Source organism: Ascaphus truei, chromosome 17 (assembly GCF_040206685.1).
Source record: "Ascaphus truei isolate aAscTru1 chromosome 17, aAscTru1.hap1, whole genome shotgun sequence".
Classification (NCBI taxonomy): domain Eukaryota; kingdom Metazoa; phylum Chordata; class Amphibia; order Anura; family Ascaphidae; genus Ascaphus; species Ascaphus truei.
In genome coordinates this window covers 28,126,232-28,151,163 of record NC_134499.1, presented here as the reverse complement: position 1 = coordinate 28,151,163, position 24,932 = coordinate 28,126,232, and the positions used below count along the sequence as shown (strand labels likewise).

The 24,932-nt window shown below is 50.1% G+C and overlaps 2 long non-coding RNA genes across 2 annotated transcripts in view; one reads left to right on the top strand and one right to left on the bottom strand.

The window, feature by feature from the left end:
• LOC142468492 (uncharacterized) overlaps positions 1 to 24,932 on the bottom strand; it is a 64,362-nt gene that overhangs the window by 5,111 nt on the left and 34,319 nt on the right. The gene's annotated exons all lie outside the window — the stretch shown is intronic.
• LOC142468491 (uncharacterized) lies at positions 16,540 to 21,075 on the top strand. Its single transcript, XR_012788667.1, has 3 exons — positions 16,540 to 16,885; positions 20,348 to 20,433; positions 20,531 to 21,075. It is a non-coding gene; the product is annotated as an uncharacterized LOC142468491 (long non-coding RNA).

The window sequence follows — 24,932 nt, the reverse complement described above, 5'->3', positions numbered from 1 at the left end:
GGCGGCCCACCGATCCAACTGCCCTGTGGCGAGACCCTGCTCGGCTGTGATCTTGGCAAGTACACTTGCGGGTTTCAGAAGCCCACAGCAGCCCCCATTGCAGCTGTAAACCCCCCACTCCATCCCTGTAGAGATTGTCTCTGCTTTGTCTGAGTTCAAGCCCAGACCCAGGATCCCATCCCCAGCCGTACAAGCTGATCCCTAGAGCCTCTCTTCCCGGGTCAGGCTGGGGCTCACCCAGGCCCGCCAGCGATGCCAACAGATCATGGGTGCCATCTGGACCGCCCCTTACCCCAACCCCAGAGGACTTGGACTTTCTGCGGTATTACCACGTATCCTGGGCAAAGGAAGACTCTGGAGCCCCAGTTGGCCTCGATCTTGGGGCTCAATCCTGGATGAGTATTGCCCCAGAGCTCTTGCCTTAGAGGTGGATGTGAGACAGGAAGGGGCCCAGAACCAGTATAATAAAGGTTAAGACCAGTCCCTGGCCCCTGTCCATCCTTCTCTGGAGCTCATTTGGCCACCAGACCCCGGGGCTACTTGGTTTAAATGTACTATGCGGCCCCCTGCATACCCTGTACCGTGATTCTTTTATTCCTGTTGTGTACGTGTAATATAGTATAACAAGGTGTGTGGTGTAACTTTAAAGCAGAGTCAGAGTCTCTGGACATGTAGGGCTGAGAAAACCCTTTGTGCAGCCCGCATGTCCAGAGAAAATGGCTGCTGCTGGGTGTGGAGGGGGAGGAGAGGGACAGGGACAAAGGAAATGGTGTAAATGGGCGGAGATCAGGTCGGGGGAGCATCCTCCCGAAGTCCGGAGCCATTTGCTGCTTCCCCAGCCAGAGCGGCGCTGGCCCAGCGGGAGATATCCTGTCTGCAGGGGGAAGTGGTTGCCGAGTCCCCCATTGGTAGGCGCTGCTCCCATTGGCCCATTTGAATTTCCCTCCACAAACCCCTTTAACTCTGAAAACCAGCCCCCCAGCCCTGATTGGTCCATGGAGATAAGCCTACGCTTCCTGAATCCGCGCTCTGATTGGTCGCCAGCCCCTCTACCATGCTTTCCTTTGGCAGTGGACAATATAGAAAAAGGGGACCCAATCAGCGCTCCACAGCTCACTTGAATCCTGCGTGCGGGAAATCTAAGCAGTGTGCTATGATCCTGTGCCAGTGACCCCAAAGGAGGATCGGAGAACCCTAGGAAGTGGGAAATTTGAACGTGCTTTGTGCTATGGGACTCTAACTTTGCTGGAGAAGCAGAGAGCAGGACTTTCAGCGGGAGATTTAAAAGTGCACTGCCTGCGAATTGCACCAGAGAGGTTTGGACGGTCCCGATCTCATTGGAGACTGGAGGCAAACCTTGGGTAATCCTTGGAAGTGGCGCTTGGCACCCAGGTAGCTAGGATCCCCCTGTATTCCCTGTATTGGCGAGTGTAAGATCTGTTTGTGATTTTGGGCTGTGCTTGCTGGCTCCGGCTAGAATAAATACTGTTTATTGAACTGCTTTGTCCTTTCTGGTGCTTGATCTCTGGCACTAAGAAGGGTTAACCTTTTGGATGCCAGAGGCTTGTATTGCAGAGCAATTCGTTGCAGGCCACTGGAGGAATTTGAAGATGCACCAAGAATAAGGTCAATAGGAGAAAATGAGGACAGCGCAGCTATATAAAGAGACGCCTTTAATTGGCAGAGAATGGGAAAGGGAGTCAGTTATATTAATCCTTATCACAAGTTAGCTGTAATCCTGCGGAGATTGCAGCCTGTCGTGTAAGCAGGTAGGGCTGCAATGCAGAGAAACACACAGGGAAAATTAACCAAGGATGACACCAGTTCTGTGTGGTTAGCACAAGCTGAGATCTGCCTATGGCTAAGAGAGTCACGGGAAGGTGACTAAGCACCTTTTACAGGGTATCACCTCTGAGGCTTCATCCAAGTCTAACCCTCCTTGACCGGTTCCTAACAAGTTTACACTATTTACATGGCTGTGCTCAGTGTCTCGTACCTTTGCAGGGTGCTGGGTCCGGGCAGGCTGGGTGTAGATATGCAGATGGTAGAATGAAGAAGAGCGGCAGGAACTTTTATAGTACAAGCAACGAGCTTTATTCACATCCGTTGGTAATGCTCCACATACAAGGGCAGGCTACACATAGACATTAATAGATGTCAAACAATATACCGTATTTCCTCGATTGTAAGACGCACCATCGATTTGGCCCTTAAAAATCAAGGAAAATTACTTTTTCACTTACCATGTTTCAGGAGATGTCCCATGTCAGCGGAGGATGAAGCAGACGTGGCGGAAGGAGAGTTCCCACGCCTGCAGATGGTTGAAGATGGACAGTGTGCAGCGGGAATGCGGTGGCGGCAGGACAGGTGCCAAGTCTGCAGGTGAATGAAGATAAGACAGCGGGCGTGCGGTGGCGGTAGGATATCATAATAGCAGAAGAGCTGATCAGGAGCAGAGCGGCATGGGGGACCGCCTGGGGAAGAGCGCACTGTAACCGGAAGTCAGACACCGGTCAACTTCCGGTGTTACAGTGTGCACCTCCCCAGCCATTCCCCTATGCCGCTCTGCTTAGCTCTCCTGCTATTATGATCTCCTGCCGCCACTGCCACGCACGCCCGCTGCCTTCTCTTCATTCACCTGCAGACTTGGCACCAGTTCTGCCGCCGCCGCACTCCTGTCGCATAACCGCCAGCTGTCCATCTTCAACCATCTGCAGACGTGGGACCGCTTCAGCCGCCACCGCCTGCTTCATCCTCCGCCAACATGGGACCTCTCCTGAAACATGGTAAGTGAAAGAGGGGGTTAGTGCTGTGGACACTTTTTATTTTGTATTTTCATTTTTTTAATACATCGATTCTAAGACGCACCCCGATTTCAGACATGTGAAAATTGGAAAAAAGGTGCGTCTTAGAATCGAGGAAATAGGGTAGTTACTCTGTGCTTCTTCCCTCTGCAGCTCTCACTCCTACACTAGGGAGGTACTTAGGACAGCGGTGCGCAAACTGGGGGGTGGGAGTTTTGTCTGGGGGGGCGCGGGCCGTTGCAGAGGGCCCGCGCTCTTCCCCCAGGCATTAAATGCTGGGGGATCGCGCGAGGCCTCTGCAACAAGGAAACTTACCTTGTTTCAGATGCATCTCCATGTCAACGCGGCGCCAAATGACGCCACGGGGTCACGTGACTCCGGAGCGTCATTTGATGCATGTGAAAGGTAGGAGAGGGGGCGCGAGACCGGGGGAGGCTTGGCAGGGGGGCGCAGTTTAAAAAGTTTGCGCTCCCCTGACTTAGGATATCATCCCTTGGTAGCTCTCACTCACATGCTGGGAAGGTACTTGCACTTGTGTCCTTTAGTAATGTTATATTGGCAATGTCTTGTATAGCTTCCTCAATGCCCATGTATCTGGTGGACCTAGGTTGGGGGACACACTGTATTATCGGGGATCAGTATCCCTGTACTGTGGTCGGCATTCTTCCTTTATACTTAACAGATCGGGAGGACCTGTCGGTGGGAGTTACTGGGGACCTGTCGGTGGGAGTACTCTATCTTCTGGGGTCAGTATCCCGTCTCTGTGCACCGTCTACCTCGTCCATACCGATTGGATCGGGGCTTCACTAGGGACTCTTTGGTGGACTCAATTCAACTGTGCTCCAGAGTTTCTACTCGGAGAACTCCCTTGCTGAGCACTCGCCTGCTCCTCTTCTGGTCAGAGAACCCTCTCTGTTCATTACTATGGGCTCTATCTATATAGGGCACGTTCCTTAACTGAAAACAATAAAAGGTGACAGGACATCCTAACTACACATAACTATACACTCAAATATATATACATAACTTACAGTGAGGCCCTCTCCCACTGCTACTCATGAAGAACCTGATTCTAGAACACTGGGCGGAGGGGCTTATATATATCCTCCCATCTCCCTATGTTGATCATTAGACCTACTGGGGAGTGGCTATCCTTTCTATAAGTCACCCTGTATCACATGATGGGGGGGGTAAGTAACTGCATGACCCCACACAGTTAACCTTCTAGGGTTGTTAATCCCTTAACTACAAGTAGTCCCTAGCAGAGGTGCTACACAAGGAAAAAATTATCAGAGCACAACGCTTTGGGGTATAGATTAGCCCTTCTTCAGGTCAAATATCATCGCCGAGGCGTCACCCCAAATGCAGAAAGGACACCACAGGTGAATGGGTGATACTTGTAGCTGAAAGAGAGAAAATAAATAAAAATACACTGCGATTCGGAAGGAGAAGGAGGGCGGCAGCAATGAGGAGGCCGCCACATGTAAGTGCCTTCCCAACAAGCCCGGTAGGCCCAAGAGCGCAGCACATGTATATTGGGGGCGGGCATTTTTTGCCACCCCCAAATGTTGCCACCCTAGGCTCGGGCCTAACAGGCCTAATGGGAAATTCGTTACACCTACACCTCCCATGACCCTCTCCCCCCCTGCACCTCATATCACCCTCTCCCCCCTGCACCTCACATCACCCTCTCCCCCCTTGCACCCCCCCTCTCCCCCTGCCCCCTGCACCTCACCCTCACCCTGCACCTCACATCACCCTCTGCCCCCTGCACCTCACATCACCCTCTGCCCCCTCCCCCTCCCCTTCACATCACCCTCCCCCCCTGCATCTCACATCACCTCCCTGCACCTCACATCACCCTCTGCCCCCTGCACCTCACATCACCCTCTACCCCCTGCACCTCACATCACCCTCTGCCCCCTTCCCCTCCCCCCCTGCACCTCACCCTCTCCCTGCCCTTCACATCACCCTCCCCCCCTGCATCTCACATTACCTCCCGCATCTGGCAGATACAATAGATTTGTTCAAAAAAAGGCTGGACATCTTTTTAGATGGGAAAGGTATACAGGGATATACCAAATAAGTATACATGGGAAGGATGTTGATCCAGGGATTAATCCGATTGCCAATTCTTGGAGTCAGGAAGGAATGAATTTTTCCCCTTAATGGGGTTTTTTGTTTGCCTTCCTCTGGATCAATAAGTAAGTATAGATATAGGATAAAGTATCTGTTGTCTAAATTTAGCATAGGTTGAACTTGATGGACGGAAGTCTTTTTTCAACCTCATCTACTATGTAACTACTATGTAACTATGTAACATCTCACATCACCCCCCCCTGCACCTCACATCACCCTCCCACCTGCATCTCACATCACTCCCCCCCTGCCTCTCACATCACCTCCCGCATCTCACATCACTCCCCCCCTGCATCTCACATCACCTCCCGCATCTCACATCACTCCCCCCCCTGCATCTCACACCACCTCCCGCATCTCACATCACTCCCCCCCTGCATCTCACATCACCCTCCCCCCCTGCATCTCACATCACCCTCCCCCCCTGCATCTCACATCACCCTCCCCCCTGCATCTCACATCACCCCCCTGCATCTCACATCACCCCCCCAATTGCTTCTCGCATCACCCCCCTGCATCTCACATCACCCTCCCCACGGTACTGTGCTCCAGAGGGGAGGGGGGGGGATAAGGTGTGTGTGTGAGCAATTCTGCTGCACATGCGCAGAATACAATTCTGTGCATGCGCAGCCAGTCACTTCCGTTATTTTTTTCGTGACAATTTTCAGTTTTTTTTTACCTATCACATTTTTATGGACGGCACTGCCATGAAAGAAGTTTCAATTAAAATATAACTATATATATATATACTGTATATATATACTGTATATATATAGGAAAGATTTTGATGTCTGCCGTGTTTGAGGTAGGCATTCCAAGGCGTGGGGTGCCTCCGTCGCGTCGGCTGTTGGCGGGTAAGTTTGCGTTAAACTTGCCAGCAGGTAATCTATGGTGCAGTAAACCCCTGCGGTGGCTGGGGGTGGTGAGTGGGCAGGGCTCATTTGTGCGTGATTCCCTTGGGCCCAGCTTCGCCGGCGGGCACCCGGCTTGGTGGGTCTTGCAGGGCCATGGTTGGGGATGCCATCGGCCTTTACCCGGGAGGGGAGCACGCTGGCAGGGGCTGGCACTTACCAGGGTTTATTATTGGTGTAAATAAAGCCGTGGCCGTCGCACCTCCAGACCTTCAGTGCGTGTTTATTTATATGTGGGTGGCAGAGAGGGAAGGGGGAGCTTCCTCGCAGGCTCCGAGGTCAAGTATACACAATACCAACGTATTTACATTCCGGTGTTCCAGGGAAGAAATAGGGTTACCCCTCCGGTATCAATCTTAAGGTCTCATGTCCATGGGTGATTCACAAAGCTACACTTAGTAACTTAATGTAACATTTACCTAAGTTGCCGTGTACTGTATCTTCAAAGGCCAATAACATAACGTCAGCCATGTTTTCTTCTGGGAAACAGCACTGCATTCATTATAACGGCCCTAAGTGATAATGAGATGTAATAGAGGCGTCCCCTCTAACAGCGCATGTTCAGTGAACCCCATTAATGTTAAGGCGGTGACTTAACGCTCCGGTAGTTAGGCCATGCAGAAACTTGGCGTAACTCACAACCAGACCCTGAAAAAAGGCTTTTGCAGGGTGTGGGTGGGCGCCACGCTGCACTTAGGTATGATTGAAGGAATATAGCATTATTTCTGGCATTCTTTCCCTCTACTTTACTCTCTTTTTAAGCTTTAGTAAAGAACTGCACCTGGATCAGAGTAACGCCAAGATACACGTAACATTACGTTAGTGGAAATTAACGCCATGTTATTCTGCAACAACTTGGCATTAAGCCTATGCTAGTGGGATGTAGAATGGCCATTGTTTTTGCACATGCTTTGGGGGACTACTAGTTCTGTAAAGGGTTTAATGTCTTAAGGAGTTAACTGGGTGGGATCACTCAGGTTTCGCACCTCCCCTTTCTTCACGGTGACCAGTGATGTCATGATAGAAAGTGCAAAGGGTATATATAGCCACACGCTTTGTTCTAGGAGGCTCTTCAGAGTTCTGACAGGGGTCCTCACTGTGACTACAGGTTTCTGTAGGAGCTCAAATGCTTGGTCCCTTAATGTCCATTTATGTATTCAGAGGTATCCTTGATAGAGTGCCTCACAGCACGAAACGCGTAGGAGTGTTGTACTCTCTACCGCTTTTTAATGCAGCTTGAATAAATATTTTTTTATTGCCACATGACCTGCTTCTTGCCGCTGTGCACCACACACTACATTTTTGGTCCTCACTGTGAGCCCTGTAAATAGGTTTGTGTGTATAGTTATGTGTACTAAGATGTGCCCTGTTACCGTTTGTTGTTTTAGTTAGTAACGTGCCCTTTAACATAGCGCCTGTTCGAGGAATGAGGACCTAAGTTGTGGGAGAGGGCTGCCACTTGTCCTGGTCTAGAAGGGTTGCCCCTACCGCAGCCTGACCGCCACGGTCCTCACCAAGTTGCTGACACTGCAGCCTGTAGTTATATAGGACCCGCCCGACCATCGGGTTCTCACCACATTATCATCACCTCCCTGCTAGCGGTCCCGGCGATATCCTTTACAGTAGGCCCTCAAGTTAAGTATCTCCCCAACGTAGGAGTGAGAGCTACAAGGGGATGAAGGCCAGAATATTATTGTTGACCACGAGTTCTGTCCAGATGCACCATATGTCAATAAAGCACTTTTGTATTTATAAAAGTTCCTGGCGCCCATCTTTTTCCTGTCTGCTTATTCACACCCAACATGCACCCACCCAGGACCCTGCAATTGCCTGATATATTGAGCATTGGCCATTGTATATAACCTATTTGATGTGACCTCTTTTAGAGCCGGGTCAGGAGGGTCACACATACAATTAGCTTTGTGGATACGTGTTAACTTCAAGGGAAATAATGGCCATTTCTGATCTGGCCTTTAGTATCTTATTCAGGGAAGTCAGATAGGGCAAATGCTGTAACCCCTTCCCTGCCAGAGGAGCAATCCACTCATTGCAGTGTCATTTATAACTGCTGACCAATAATGCCAGTACCTGAACAAATTCAGTGACACACAGTGATATACATACGGTACACACACATTAACACTCTGATATACACCGGCACTGATGCAAACCTTGTAAACACAGACGCACTCATATACATAATGGTGTACACGACCTTGGAGACTGTGAAGAAGCTCCCCCTTCTATTCTTGGTGACTCAAACCCCACCATAACTAAATAGATAATCACACAACAAGGTCTGGAGGTACAAGGCCACGGCTTTCTATTAAAACATCAATTAACCTGATAAGTGCCAACCCCCTGACAGAGTGCTCGCTCATTGGGTAAAGGAGAAAGGTACTCAAACCAATAGCCCGTAACACCGCTCCAAGCCGGGCACCGTTTGGCGAGAATGGGCCCCAGGAACGCACGTTTAAATGAGCCACTCCCACTCACCACTCCCAGCCAACAGGCTTTTCCGACCATGGAGTCCCGTCTGGCAAGGTTAACTGCACTTACACCCCCCCTCCCCCAACGTCCGCCAACTACGGGCTATTTAACCCCACTTAAACTAGCCCCATACCGTCAGGACCCTTTCGAGCCAATCCTGAATTGTATAATTAAATACATCAGATCCAAAGTCCGACGGATGCGCCCCATCAGCCGTAAATAACCCACAAGTATCTGAATCGAACTCAGGGTGGTTCAACCCCCAACACTCGAACTGTAACACAAACCTCTCCACCGCCCTATTTATCTTTTTGCGTGCGCTCTACCGTCTGTGCTACTCAGGCCCCTCTCCACACCTCCCTGTGAATGATGTCAGACCAAGCGACCTGCACCTCTCACCACCCTGCACGGATCTGTGCCAGGTCCCTCGTCATAGCCCGAACTGACTCCACAGATCGCTTCCAAGCCATTGCCCCCAACGTGGAGAATCAGGACCTGCCTGGGGGCTTCCTGTCCCTTGTCAAAATCAGCAACTAAGGTCAAAGTTGCACCCGCCACAGAGCCCTGCCGCTCCACGAAAAATCCTCTACATGATCCTTACGAAATCCCAGGTATTTTTCCCTATGGGCGCACGGTCGCTCACTTTTCCGCCCAGTGAATGAGAGAATCCCAGACGACCCATACGTCCCCAGCCACAAAACCTAAAATGGCATCATAAGGATCAGGTCCCGCCCTTTAAACTAGTGCCAGCCAAACGTAGGACCCGATCCTCCGTATTACCTCCGCACCTAGCCCAGCCTGAGCTGCCTCCGTCGCAGCCCCTATGCAGAAGGAATGGACGCCAAACTGAATGCTATCTAAATCGAAATGCCTTAGGCATAACTGAAATACACGCTGGTATTGGAACCTCAATAAAGCTCACTCCCAAGCATGGACCAGGGACAGGGGGCCTAATGTCCAAATACACTCCCAAAGACCCCAACGGGCAAGTTGTACTACCCGCTAAGCCTACAAGCGAGACCCACGACCAATGGCCCAGCTGGTCAGTTTTTGACCGGCGTATGAGCAACCTAATAGATCCCGGCCCCTGTACCACATTCTCAAATCGCAGTCCTCCCATTGCCCGCCGGGTCACCCAGGCCGGCCCCCCCACCCGCAGTGCCACGAAAAAGGCCAAGGTGAACGCAGAGTTAAAAAGTTTGACCTCAAACAGCAAAAAGCACACCTTCCCTGTCACCTAAACCAGCCTGTCGAGTACTAGTGGTGTAACTGACTTCCTGATATCCTGCACCGCCGATCCCCTCTTCAATCCTGCTACTACCTGACAAACCACAAATACTTTCGTAAGATCTTCCCTCCTCAACAGCCTCATGAAAACAGACACTCCCCCTAACTTCCTCTCAAGGGACTTGCGCGCCAAACCCTTTTCCTTCCGGGTAAGCACGTGTGTTAATAGAGCTCCCTACGTCTAGGCCCAGCTCGCCTGCTAGCTCCTGATATTCGCGCTAAGCAGCCGCGTAGGCGCCCCAAGTACCCAGAGCTACCGAAGTTTGTACTAACTCCATCGCGCGACCGTTGCTATGTCCCATATCTCTACTGGGCATCGCGGGCTGATCAGCTGCACATCCGGTGCCGGCCTCCGGAATGCCGCCAGTTGTAAGCGGGAAAAACCATCAGCGATACTGTTAGCAACACCTGGTACAGCCAAATAATGCATGACTCCTGCTGCCTGCACCCACATACGCACTACCCGGTGCTGAATGCTTCGAAATAATAGCATGACAACGAGCAGCCCGTAGGCAGACATAGATTGACAAAGTGGAAGCAATGCGGGTGCACAGGCAACAACCTAAATACAGACTTCTGCCAGCATTGCACCTCGCCCCATTGACTGCACTACCACCCCTGCTGCCAACCTCTGACTGCATGTCTCCACCACCCCCAGCAAAGAAGCCAGTATGGCCGTAGTGGTGACTGCAGCCTTCTCCCTTGCAATAGGGATCTACCTTGCGCCTCAAGGGCTTGCAGCAAACCCCTTAAGATTGCGGCCAGGATCGATGCCCCTACCGCGTTTCCCTCTGCAGGACGCACCCGTTGCTGGGCCTGTGCTGACCCTGTAAGGTCCACCACCTCAGGGGCCACTAGCAGCTGTGACACCACAGCCTGCCCGACCCCTCGACTGTCCTTCTAATCCCCCCCAGGCCCTGATCTGGCCCCTCCACTCCCGATGAGCCCACCTCTTGCAAACCAACCACAGGAGAAGTGGGAAACCTTAAGAAGGCTGGGGGAGACATGGAGGACGAAGCCCTCCTCTTACCCCCAGCCATTCTGAGCTGCTGCACTCCTCCTTAGGTCGTCTGCGATCTTCTGCACATGCCGGCACCCACAAGCAGCTCCCCTCTCTGCTACCCACTACTGCTCCGTGACCCGCACCTCGGACGGCTTCATGTGAGGCCCACCATACCTCCCCTCGTATGCAACATCCAACAGCCACGTTGGTGGCCTCGCTAGCCTGCCCAACCGCCTCACCATCCTCCGCCTGTACCCAGCTGCACAGGTGGTAGCCACTTACAGCTAGTTTCACCGGTGATCTGGTGCTATCGCGATTAAGTGACTCCCCTCCAGCATCAGACTCTGCTGCCCCCCCAGCAGGCCTGAGAGCTGGTGCTGAAGCCACCCCTCTTCATGGGCCAACGCCTCGGCCTGCAGGCAATCCACAAGCTCCTCAACAGACATATTCATTACTGGCAGGGCGCGAACTGCCCCTGGCTAAATATAACTTCCTTGTCCCTCCACACCCCAACCGTATCACCTCCGATGCCAGAGGGGCGGAGAGGGCGTGGGAGAGACCAGGGAGGACCCTGCCCACGCAGCAAGGTAAGGGGAGCTTAGCCCCATTGGTCATGACATCCTGACACTGAGGGCTCAAGGCTGCTCACAGGCCCACACATACTAATACATAGCTATATACTTCCCATGGTAACCTCAGACTGCACTTGTATCTGGGGAAAGCTCCCGGACACTTACTGTCATTTGTCAACTGCTCAAAACTGCTGAACGAAGCATCAGATTTTAAACATAAAAACACCCCCTGAAAGGGCACCAAGATATACTTTAAAATTAAAGAAAGGGGCAAAAAAACGGTGATCAGCGAGGACAGAAAAAAAAGACATTTGGGATAAACGGCTGCTTTACACCAATAGCAACATTTCCGTGATACATAGGCCTGTATTTTCAAAGCTCTGAGTTTGGTGATCCGTGTGATCTGACACAGACAGCCTCAGAGACTCCCTGCCATTTTGTTACCCATACAATGTTTATGGGGCTATTTATCAATGCAAAGCCAAGAAGGAACTGAATACATGGAATAGAGCTGGGGGTCTCTTCCCCTGCGTTAGCCATTGGACTTGGGATGGGTTAAGAAGGTAGGATGGAAACAAAGTTGCGGATCCGGAGCTGGGGGAAGGCTTTAAAGGTTAAGGGGTACCTATGGTCCAGCTTGGTGAGTTTGGAAGAAAGGCCCATCCGCCCTCCCCACCTTTTTCTGTTTTGTTCATTCAATGTTATTGACTGTTACATACGCCCATAACATATATTATCTTTAACTGTTCATGAAATGTCTTTAATATAATGTATAACCCTGACTATTTCATGTAACCATGTATTGTTATCTGAACTGTGCCCAGGGCATACTTGAAAATGAGAGAAAACTCTCAATACATTACCTCCTAGTAAAGCATTTTATAATTAAAATAAACTAGCTGTTCCCGGCGTAACATACGCCAATAAAGGAGATCTGAAAGGTTATTAAACATTACTCTTTGTTTTCAGCCCTCCCTGTAATTTCTTGCTGTTTCTTGACCCCTCTTCCCCACCTTACTCTCTCCCCCATTGCACTCTCCTCCCGTCTTTGAACTCCCTGCCATACTATCTGCTCCTCTCTGTGCACACTACACTCCCTCCTTTCCTACTCACCTCATCTATCTCCTCCTCTCCGTGCTGTCGCTGTTTCCTCCTCCTACTGACCATGCTGTCTTTCCTCCCCTCTCTTTGCACTCTGTGCACACTGCTCACCATTCCCTCCTCGTCATCCTTCTGTCTCCTCTCCTTGCTGTCTCTCTCTGTCTCCTCTCCTTGCGTCTCTCCTTCCTTCCCTCCTCCATCATGCCTTGGTCCTCTGTGCACTCTCTCCTCCCCTCTTTGCACTCTGTACACACTACACTCCATTTTCTCCTACTCACCTGTCTCCTCTCTTTGCTGTCTCTCTATTTCCTCCTCATACTCACCTTGCTGTCTGTCCTCCCCCATGTGCACACTGCTCTCCGCTGTCTCTCTGTCTCCTCCTCCATTATGCCCTGCTCCTTTTTGCACTCTCCTCCCGTCTTTGCACTCCCTGCCTTACTTTGTCTGCACCTCTCTGTGCATACTACACTCCCTCCTCTCCTACTCTCCATGCTGTCTGTACTGCCATTAAAATCCCCTCCCTCAATATTTCCTGGGTGAGCGAGAGGCCGCTCAGCCTATCACAGAGGAGTATGTATGTATATCCTTATTTATATAGCGCTAACAGTGTACTCGGTGCATTACAAAGATAACACAGTACAGGAAATTATAATAATACAGTAAGCACAGCAAAGTTAGACAATAGGAAAGGAAATCCCTGCCCTAGAGAGCTTACAATCTAAGTGGTATGTTGGGAGACTAAGTGTAGTAGATGGCAGTGCTTGGTCACAATGGTTAGTAGGAGTGACTGTGGGTGTGGGACAGTAGCCATGAGTCCAGGCTATTGGGATGCTTCTTTTGAGAGGTGAGTTTTCAGGTTGGGCGGCAGGGAAAGAGGTGGCAGGGATGTGTGGGTGAGAGCAGGTGTGTATATGGCTGAGTCTAGGATTAGGAGAAATATCCCCATTAGCAAGAAGGAGGAGTAGAGAGAGAGAGGGGGAGAGAAGAGGATTTGTGGGGGTGCTTTTTGTTGAGGAAGTTGTTGGGAAAGAGGTGTGTAAATAGTGGTGCAGTATCTGGGCATACAGTAGGTGGAGGGAAGGAGAGAGGAATAGATGTAGGAAGTTGGAGAGAATTGAAAAGTTTACAAAGGAGTGAGGAAACAGCATGGGGTGTAGGAGGTGAAAGAACAGGTGTATAAATCCAGCCTGGGTGGGCAGTGTAGCATTGAAGGTTACACAGCAGTTTTAGAAAGTTAGACTTTACATGTGGATAAAAAAATTCAGAGCATTTAGAAAGCCAAGTTCTCACAGTTGCAAGGTTGATGTTGAAGTGCAGAGTCCAAGTCTTCTTGTATTCTTCACCTCCAATTTGAACTCCAGACACTTCATATGTGACAATTAAGATGTTACACAGCCAATGTGCAGACTCAGTGGCTGTCCATGGGTGAGTGACAGGCCGATTAGTCTATAACAGAGGGGCTGGGATGTGCAACCTCACTGGCTGTCACTGGGTGAGTGACAGGCCGCTCGGCCTATCACAGAGCGGGAGGGATGTGCATCCTCACTGGCTGTGTCTGGGTGGGTTACAGAACGTTCAGCCTATCACAGAGGGATGTGCAGAGATCCTTAGAGAAATATATATATATATATATATATATATATATATATATACTGTATATAGATTCATTTGTTCTTTTGTCACATCTGGTCTTGCTGGATGGATTCGTTCTCGTCGGGGCAGGTTTTTGCCGGTGGAGATATACAATGACACTGGGTTTCCAAGATAGTCTCTGAGACGAATTGTTGAGACGTCTTCCTGGGGGTTTGGGTCCATCCTGGTTGTACAGTCAGGTGACGTCGGCTGAGTTAGAATTATCCTGCAAGGCCGTTCACTTGTATGGTTATCATTATGTTAATAAAGCGGGGTGCTGTTTTCTCCACTTCAGGCGTCAGTGTAGTTTATGGGCTTTGGTAACCGGGGGCGAAGGTTTCCCGCGTCAAGTGAGACCTGACGCACTGACTCATTTCTTGCTTCCATTTATCTCAAAGGTTAGAAACTCGTGAGGCTTATAAAGCGGAAGATTTTTTTCATGCAAAAAAAGGTAAAAAGGGTGTACGAAGACGCAGAATTCGATACATCCCCTTTATAACACGTGTCATGTGACTTCTCCCCTTAACGTTCCTAAAATCGCAAGCTGGACTAGATAAGTCGAAATTGGAGCACAGGACCTTGATACATTGATGTTAAGAGAGACTCGTGCTAAATATATTTGTCTTTGTGTAGTGTTTGCTCCAAAACTGACCTGACCTCTTGTTGTGCTCACAGCCAAACTCTCGCTAAGAAACTCACACACTATTCCATGTGTCTCCACTCCTCTCCTTCTAGACTGTCATTTTCTTGTGCCAGGGATCTCCTTCCTGTCTCAGTTTGCCTTGGGCCGGCTTCGTGGCACTGCCATCGGTGTGCCTAACTGACAGAGGACCCGCGTTCTTCCCCACAACATTTAAACTGTGATTGCCGGGGGGGTGGAGCGGGGCCTTTGTATCCGGAGCCGGCATCACCAGACAACACGACGTCACATGGCGACGCGTCACACTCCCACCGCGCTGGGCCCCACCAAACGCCCAGCCAGCCTTGCATGACACACACATGCTCTTTTGTCATACAATGTTATTATCCTCCCGCCCACATTGTACTGCGCTGCTGATTATGTTGGCACTGTACAAACAAAAGATAATAATAACAGAGAGGTATTATGAATCTGCGTCCTCAGTGAAGGGTTAAACGTTTCTCCGGAGTCTGACGGTGGGGTCCCTGTGTGTAGGCCCGTGTAAATTCTGCCACATTGTTTTGCAACAATTACAATTTATTGTAGAAGTGCCAGAGGAGCCAGAGATGAGTTTCGCTTATGGAATTTAAGGAATGTGATTTACACACAGATCAGCCGGGGAATGAAAGCAAAACATTTCCTGAAAGAGAGGAATAAAATCAACAAGTTTTTTTTCTCTCAGGCCCACACACACTCAGCAACAAAGAATTTGGTGCCAGGGGGAAAAGAACCCCATCCATTTCTTTTAATAAAGCACTTTTACTTCTCTATTTTCATCATATTTTGCATTTGCATCAACCTTTTCACTGGCAGAACAGTTTGGCTTTTTTTTACGGAGGTGCGCGTGCAGGCAACCCTGGGGTGGAATCCTGGCACAGTATCTCCGGTGCTCAGTTCTACGTGGAGACAGGAACCCGGTTAATGCAAGCTCGCGGTAACAATTTCACTGGGTTACTATAACATGGCGCGCCAAGTCCCAGAGCTCTGCAGCTCACCGCTGCAAAACGTGGTAAAAAAAGGTACTCTCAATGCGTCTAAAAAGGGATAAGAGATTGGGATGGTTCCTCAACAGATTTTAGAGCAGTGCATTGTGAGGGGCCCCCCTCCCAACGCTTATGGGGTTAAGCCACAAGACAATAAGTGCAGCCGCCTGAGACAGAAGGGTTTATATTTAAGGTGAGGGGTTAGGCTGGTCACCCCTACACCATGTGATTGTGTTTGACGTCCCAAATGAGGATGTTGCTATAGTTACCGCTGGGGTGACGTACATAGGGTTCTGTCCATTTATCTTACTCCTGTAGGACACAGAGTTATTGAGAGAGACTGTGTGTTTGTGTGTAAGAGAGAATACACAGGCAGCAAGAGGCCTGCAGCCAGCAGTTACCTTTAACTTCTTCATTGCCAGAGAAACCTGCAAAGCATTTCAATGACATGTGCACTGCAGCAGCTATAGGAAATACTCCAAACATCCGGATTTACACGCTACGCCGGTCTGTAGAAAAGCACAAACAGGTCCAGAAGCACTGCAGAAAGCATGTAGGGCTAAACTTCTCCCTCCTCCCCAAAAACATCCCCCCAAAATGGCGGAACCTTGTGTATGTTGGCTGGACTTGCCTCCTGCTCGACACAATCCTCCCTCTCTCTCATCTACACATTTTTATTCCCTCACCCCATTTTTATCCTCACCCTCATTAATCCTCTTTCACCCTCTTCATCACCTCTTTCCCAAAACATCTTCCTGTGCCTGAAGTGACCAGAATAATAAAGGTTAAGCCTGACTCCTGTCCTTCCTTCCCTGGGACTCATCTGGCCACCAGACCCCGGGGCTACTTGGTTTGAATGTACTATGTAGTAAAATGTGAATTGTGCAACAATAAAGCACAGCCGGAGTCTCTGGGCATGTAGGGCTGACAAACCCTTTGTGCAGCCCTAGCTGCTGCTAGGTCTGAAGGGAAAGGGGAGGACTGCAGGGGGGCAAAGGAAATGGTACTCAGGTGTGGAGATCAAGCTGGGGGAGCATCCTCCCCGAAAACCGGAGCCATTTGCGGCCTCCCCAAACAGAGCAGCACCGGCCCAGCGGGAGATCTCCTGTCGGCTGAACCGGAGAAGCAGAGACGTTCAGCAGGAGATGTGAAAGTGATCTGCCGCAAATAGCACCAGAGAGGTCAGGAATAGTCTCTATCCCCACCGGAGTGGGACCCGGGTCGGCCTAGGAAGTGGGGCCTGGCATCTTGGTAGCTAGGATTTCTCCTGCATTCCCTGTGTTGGTGAGTGTAAGCTCTGTGATTTTGTGCTGTGCTTGCTGGCTCCGGCTAGAATAAATACTCTTTATTGAATTGCTTTGTTCTGTCTGCTGCCTTGATCCCGGTGATAAGTTCTGGTCTTCTGTTTCTGGGCCTAAATTTGAACATCTAAATTTGTTAAAAATGGCAACAAACATAAACAGCAGGACTCTTCCACCGGTGAGCCGCATAGGGACTTGACTCCTTCAATACCCTTCGAACAGGCCGTCCAACCCAAATCCCAATAAACGGTCACAGTGTTTATTAACATTTGAAACAGATACGTTCCTTGCCAGCCAATTCACATATTTACAATTTTTAACATATTTCTAACCATGTGCAAACCACTGACAATGCCAAGTGGGCACGTACCCCGTAATACACCAAAGGTTAGAGCAACCCACACCATACAGCTAATGTGGGGCTACTCTCTTCCCAGGCCCCAAGCCAAGCCAAGCCAAGCAAACATGTTCATTGCTTCCATTTTCTAAACAGCTGCCAAGGAATCCCGCCGCTGTGACAATATAATACTGAATACAATACACCATTTCTTTTTTTATAACGGGGATGGGATGAGGAAGGCTTGTCTCTTCAAAGTTTAATACAAAATGGTTGCCCTAACAGCTTCTCACTAGCCCAAATGCCATATAGGCCGCACCCTTATGTTTTAGCTTGACCAATCAGAACATTTTAATAACAAACATTCTATTTCCCCCCTATAACGTGTCAGGAACGCGTAACTAGGGTTGCCAGGTGTCCAGTATTGAACAGGACTGTCCTGTATTTGGACACTGTCCTGTAAAAAAATGAGAGGTAATACTGGACGTGTATGTGTCCGGTATTAGCTCTCTGGACATAGTGACCTGACCGATGTGTGGGGCACACGGAAGAGCAGGGCTGTTGCTAGGGGGCTGAGCAGCGTCCTCCATCCTGATTGACTGCATTACCCAGAAGCAGCTAAGCAGGAGGAGATGTGGGGGTGAGGCCAAGGAGAGGAGGAAACAGCATGGAGTCGCAGGTGCATCGCACCTTTCATCATTGTGTCCAGTATTTTTGGATAAGCGACCTGGCAAGCCTACGCCTAACCTTTGTCATGATGCCCATTCCCAAGAAGTTCATGGGTGTCCTCTTGATGCTGGTGAAAGACCTTACTGATTTCATACGAGTCGCTTAGGCAGCTGAGTGCATTGCACTGAGGCTCACTGCTAAGTTAAAGTAATATCATATATGGTTATGTGGTACACTTGTTATAAATGCTGGCACAATGTTGAAATATAGTATTTTTTAAGTCTTGAAACTTATAAACAATGACATGGCAATAAGTTTGTGGCCCTTCTACTCCTAAATGTTTTCCCATCGGGCCTCTGGAAAACTGGTGGTAGAGACCTGATATAGATCTTCTAAAGAGCGCAGTGCTGTATATTTAGGGTTCAAGTATAGCTGCAAATAGCTCAGCGCTGGGACCTTCGCAGTGACGTAAAGTGGAGTCTAAGTGTTGACAGCTACCCCTTGCCAGCTTTGTCAGGTCTGATCTGCCATGGATCTCCCCTTACCCTGTTCCCATCTCCGTTACATCATCGGCGTCCCAGGAATGTGCAGACAGAGTGAGGGGGGGGGGGGGGGAGGTAGGGCCGGTAAGGGGGTCTGTGTGTATAACTGAAAATGGACAGATAAGAAGAGGGAGGAAGACTCAGCAGATATCCCAGTGCTCAGGCCGGGGCGCACACAAATAGACCATAGCACGCCGCACCTGCCCTGCTCATGCAAACCAACCGTGACCCATTACATAATGGTTATTATTGTCATTTATTGAAATGTCGTGGTCCAAGTGCCTTAAAGCAGCAATCCTGGTTGCATTGCTTGTTTTATTTTATTTATATAAATGTTTTACCAGGAGTAATACATCGAGAGTTACCTCTCGTTTTCAAGTATGTCCTGGGCCAGCGGTGCGCAAACTGGGGGGCGGGAGAATTTGCAGGGGGAGGGGGGGTTGGGGCGCAGGCTGTTACAGAGACCCCGCGCTCTTTCCCCCAGGCATTTAATTTAATGCCGGGGGAGTCGTGAGGCCTCTGTAACCTCACTTACCTACTGGCAGCCGGGTCTTCGGCGACGCGTCGCCTTGGCAACGCGCATCAAATGACGCGGTGGGGTGACGTGACCCGCAACGTCATTTGAAGCCGTACCTTCGGGGGAGGGAGGGGCGCGAACGCTGCGGCTCCCAGGAAGGGGGCCGCAGCTGAAAAAGTTTGCGCAGCGCTGTCCTGGGCACAGAGTTATAACAGTACATGGTTACATTAAAAGAACAGAGGTTATACAGTCAATTCACGGGCATTTCATGCACAGATAGAGTTGGAACATTGGGTACAGGGGATAAAAGGGCTGGTGAGTTTCAGATTGAAATAGAGAAGCTTTAACATCATCAAACATCAGCGACAGGCAGTAAACGGCTCACACCATTGAGCTGCGCCAAAGGCTGTCTGCCTTTGGGGCAACGCAGATGTACACTGGGGTGGTTGAGATTCAATGCAGCTGTGAAATCAAAGTTCTTTGTGTCCTCTTGGCTCATTAACATTCCAGTGGGTGGGGTTGACATTCCACAAAGTACAAGCAAATGTTAACCCTTAGCACGCTGATCCTGTGCAGAGGAGAGCAGCTCTTGGGGTGCCTCATCAGGTTGTTCGCCTTTGGGGCAACGCAGATGCACATATAGGATTGAAGCAGGGAGTCTCTGGAGCTGAACCCCCTTAATTTCAGCTCCAGGGACCCCCTGCTTCCAGAGATACTTACCTCCGTAGGGGGTGCCGGTATTTCTGCAGCCAGGGAACTTGTGTGCCTGACATAATGGCGGCTTTTAAATGTCCAATAGGAAGCTATGTTTCCTATTGGCCAGTGTGATCTGGAGATTTAAACTTCACAGAGATACCAGCGCCCCCTATGGAGGTAAGTATTTCTGGAAGCAGGGGGTCCCCGGAGCTGAATTTAACAGGGTTCAGCGCCAGAGACCCCCTGCTTCAACCCTATAATATAAAAAAAGGAAGGAAGAAATTCAACCAGGGGGGCTGCTTTCTCAAAAGTAGTGGTTCTGTCCCTGATATTCTAAGCCAGTACAACAATAAGGCAGGGTGTCTTGAGTTTCACTTTAGAAAGATGTAGGCAAATGAAGAAGAAAGAAGAACCATATGTTAGTACCACGTCACATCAACTACAGTTTCAAGGACATAGACAATATTGTCCAAATCTCCCTTTTATCTGGAGAGAGGAAGGGGGCAAACCTGATTATTAGCTCCCCAAAAATATTGTTTTACTACTTCTTCCTGATCTACACAGCCCCCGGGGTTGTGGGTCTTTCACAAGCATCAGGGCTGAGCATCTTGTTTTTTTATTTGTGAAATGTGAGACAGTTCTCTGTACTCCATGTGAACACATTTCTCTCTTTCATCTCCCCAGTTGGACACAAAAGCCACAAGCCTGAGAGCTGCAATAAATACTTGTGAGGGTTCCCTGCCTAAAGGCACCCTGCTCGTCTTTATAAGGTATGTTTAGGACAGCAGGGCGGGGCGGGCTGCCTTTATCTTTGCATTTTTGTGGTACTTGTGGAAACCTGAAACTCTCTTTCTCCCCTTTGCAAAGAGCTGGGCAACCCTCCCTCCGAATCCTGGTGTGATTACGTGGGCCCTCTAAAATGTGACTGTGAATGCGTGGTCCCTGTGATGGAGGATGGAGAAGTCAGCCCCGATCAGCTGTATGGAGTTTAACGCACTTACCAGAACTCCCTCCTACTGTCTCTGTACGTTCTCCCTACCTACCAATTAGACTGTAAGCTCCTCGGGGCAGGGACTCCTCTTCCTTAATGTTATGTTTATGTCTAAAGCACTTATTCCCATGATCTGTTATTTATATTATCTGTTATTTATTCGATTACCACATGTATTACTACTGTGAAGCGCTATGTACATTAATGGCGCTATATAAATAAAGACATACAATACAATACAATACAACTCTTTCCCAGTATGGGGAAGACGCCTTTGGGGCATATTTAGTAGGGGATTTCGGGGGTCCCCCGGCTGCAAAACCAATGCAAAAACACGGCACCAGATTTGTCCATCAAGAAATTGGTTTGACTAGGAATGTGTTTCCCTAAGAAATCTGTTTTTCGGCCCATATTTTGCAGCCAGGAGACTTTGATAAATGACAGTCCTTTATTTATCGGAGAGGTTTATACTGTTCTTTGCTCATGGAAGAAGGGTGTTTGTCCTGTTTAGAGATAAGATAGGCTCTCAGGACAATCTGACCCACTGCAGTAATCTAACACTTTTTGTTGCCAGAAAGGTCTCACTGTCCAGCCAGAGATCATATCCACGGGGAACCCGAAAGAACACATTTATCTTTTATTTGTATGGCCCCAACACGTGCTGCAGCGCAGTACAATGCGGAAGAGAGGACAATAACATCGTATGACAAGAGTACATGTAGGTTAAGACAAAGAAAGGAGATCCCTGCCCCAAGCAGCTTGCAATCTAGAACTACTGTGTCTGTGTGTTCTCCCTACTTACCACTAAGGCCGTGTCCATAGATGGACAGGCCGTGCTGAGGCGTGCGGACGCTCCGCGCTGAGCCCCTGCATCCTCAATGAGGATGCCTTGAGAGGGGGCTCACGCGAGCGTCCGCAGGCGTGCGGAGGAGTTGGAGGTTTCCGCCGAGCGCCAAGCTGTTTTTCAGCGCGCTGTCGGCTGAAACCCTCCAATGAGAGTGGTGGCTGCGTCAACGTCACGGCGCCGATTGGCCCAGCGACGTCACTGCCCCGCCTTCCTACAGTCTCCCCCCACCTCCGATCGCGGACGCTGGCTCGCCTGTATGGGCATGAAATCGCCCAGCTTCTGCAGGCGAGCCTCAGCGTCCGCTCGCCTCAGCACGGCTCCCCCCCTCTATGGCCCGGGCCTTAGATTGGACGACAGAGAAGCCCAATGCTACATCCAACATGACAGAAATACACAGTAAAATACTTATATATTCTCTTGAAATAGGGTCATTTAGTTTAACCCTTTGGCCAAAGCGTTGTAAGCTTGCGAGCCACGACAAGGCAGACACCTGTTCGCAAGTCCTAACACTACCAGATAAAATTCTCATTTACCTCTATTAGGAGGGAGAAATATTTTGACACATATACATATATATATATTTTGGGGGGGCTCAGGGGTTTCCAAAAAGAGCTTGCTGGGGTTCTGTGTTTTGTTTACCACTTAGATTGTAAGTTCTTCGGGGCAGGGACAACTTTTCTTAATGTTACTTTCAGATCTAAAGCGCTTATTCCCATTATGTATTATATTATTATGTCCTGTGTGTTAGGCCAGGTCCCCGCGACAGTTTCTCCTGCTCTCAAGAGAATTGAGATCAGGACTAGTGACGGAGCGCTAGGCCACGCCCCCGGCGGTTCAGCCAATAATGGCGAACCTGTCGGGTGACGTCATGGCCACGACCCCGTCACGCCCCCCCCTGTCTTTCCCCCTGCAGCTCACGGCAGACCGGGGGACTTGGCTGCACGCGCCGCCGGCCTCGCAGACGCGCGAGCAGCGCAGGCAGCGGGGCCGTAACCTTACTGCTGTGAAGTGCTATGTACCTGGATGGTGCTATATAAATAAAGATATCCCAGAATCCCTTGCTGCAGTGGAAGCACTGCATGCTAGGTGATAATGGCGAAAAGCAGGGTTGCAGACCTGCCTAAGACATGTGACTGTGCTCACAAGTGCTATTTTTATTTACTAAAGATATACACACATATAATTAATGCGGTAAGTGTTCTTGACGTATAAGGCCCGGGCCATAGAGGGGTGGGGAGAGTGGAGGCGCGCTAACGCTGAGGCTCGCCTGCTTCAGTCAGAGCGATTGCAAGGACTTGCAGGCGAGCCAGCGTGCGCGAAGGGAGCCGGGGGGAGGTGGTTGGAGGCGGGGCAGTGACGTCGCTTTGCCAATCGCCCGCGATGCACTGACGTCAATGTCACGGCGCCGACGTCACGGCGCCGTAACGTTGACGCTGCTGTGCTGTGATTGGAGGTTTTCAGCCGACAGCGCGCTGAAAAACAGCTTGGCGCTCGGCTGAAACCTCCATCTCGTCAGCACGCCTGCGGACGCTCACGTGAGCCCCCTCTCAAGGCATCCTCATTGAGGATGCAGGGGCTCAGCGCGGAGCGTCCGCACGCCTCAGCACGGATTGTCCGTCTATGGACTCGGCCTAAGCCTTGAACATCAGCATAAGTATCTTTAAATAACTGATGTTAACCATCTAATGATCATTTATTTAACCCTGCCAGTGTCCAGCCCTGAGAAAAATGTGTTGCTGGTTCGACTAGGACTTAAGGGGATAACACATATCCCAGCTATGAGTACAATTTGGTTCCACATAGGACTGCACATTTAAAGAACCAACTTGTTGCGAGGGAAGGGGGGGGGGGAACGGGGCCTTGATGTGCATAGAGATACTCAGGATCACTGTGTGGCGGAGTATGTATATTTTTGTAGGGGAATGTAAATAATTGGTGCTCTCCTCACTTTGCTGAGGAGCTCCTGTAGCGGGCCTGTAGAATGGGGGCTCTCTGTGCTAATGGGGACACAGGAGGCTGCATGAGAATGGCTGTAATTTGAGAGCGAGGAATGCATGGAATTCCATTGAAGTGATCCCAAAATGGCCTGCCCTAACCTCACATCCCAGCAGAAGGTAGGAAGGGGGCAGATACACTCCTTGAATATATAACAAGTGCAGAAACTTCTCAACTGGAGCCGTGGTGCAAGAGCAGTAATTATCTATCTAATTATCTCTCACCGTTCTATATCTAATTATCTATCATGTATCAAATTATCTATCATCTATCTATCTCTATATCTATCTATATAATGATCTATATAATCGGGGAAAGCGCGGGCCGCATTATCGTGATCTTGTGGCGTCGTGTGATGTCGTGTTGTCATGGCAATGCGGCGCCGTGTGATGTCATGGCGTCATTTGTCACCGCATTGTCATGGCGACACGTCGTCACAAGGAGAAGATGCTGGAGAGGAGGAGCAGGAAGAGAAGCTAAGGCTAAGGCCCCGATATCTCCGCTGCAACGCGCGCCCGCGAGATTGGCGGCGCGTGCAGCCGATTACCTGGTCTGCAGCTCACTGCAGGAAGAGAGAACGGGGGGAGGGGGGGGCGTGGCGGGGGAGTGACGGGGGCGCGGCCAGGACGTCACCCGGCAGGTTCGCCCTCTTTGGCTGAACCGCCGGGGGGCGTGCTGTATCGCTCGACGCGAGTCCTGCTCTCAATTCTATTGAAAGCAGGAGCAGCTCTCGCCCCAGCACTGCGGCCCCCCCTCGCAGCGGGCCCGGCGCCATTGAGGGGAGGGCTCTCGTCCGTGCAGCGTCCGCCACAGCGGACGCTGTAGTAGGCAGCGGGGTCAAGGCCTAAGAGGCACTTTTCCATCGCATAAAAAGCCCAGTATCTCTCTATCACGTATCTACGTATCTACTTATCTACTTACCTGTCTATCATCTAGCTATGTAATTATCAGTGCTCTGTGCCCCCTAGTACCATCACATACTGAGAACTGTTACCAGGGTGCCCCCCTCCAGAGCAAAAGACTTGCACATTTACCTTGAGACTGGCTGGAAGACTTTTTGTAGCATCAACCTAATGCCAAAAGTAGGAAGCCGATTAATAAACGTGTGATAGCCATTATTAGCAAATTAACCACGTCAGTGCCAGACACTTTGCACAGTCTAGCAAGTCCCTCTAGCACTGAAGGGGTTAGATCTCCTTAGTTCCAAATCTTTGCCGGCAGCCATGTTTTTCTATCCCTGTCACCGGAGAGGTTAACGTGCTGGGGCAGGGTCCATGTTTCTGGTTTGAAACAGGATACCGCCGGGTTATTCTTAGCCACTGTCAGCACAGGTCTGGCGTCGCAGGCTGCCCTCTCACGGGGACACATGTGCTGTTGGTCACAGCTGAAAGCCTAACGCGGGATGGACAGGTGGGAGGGGACACCTGTTCAACCAA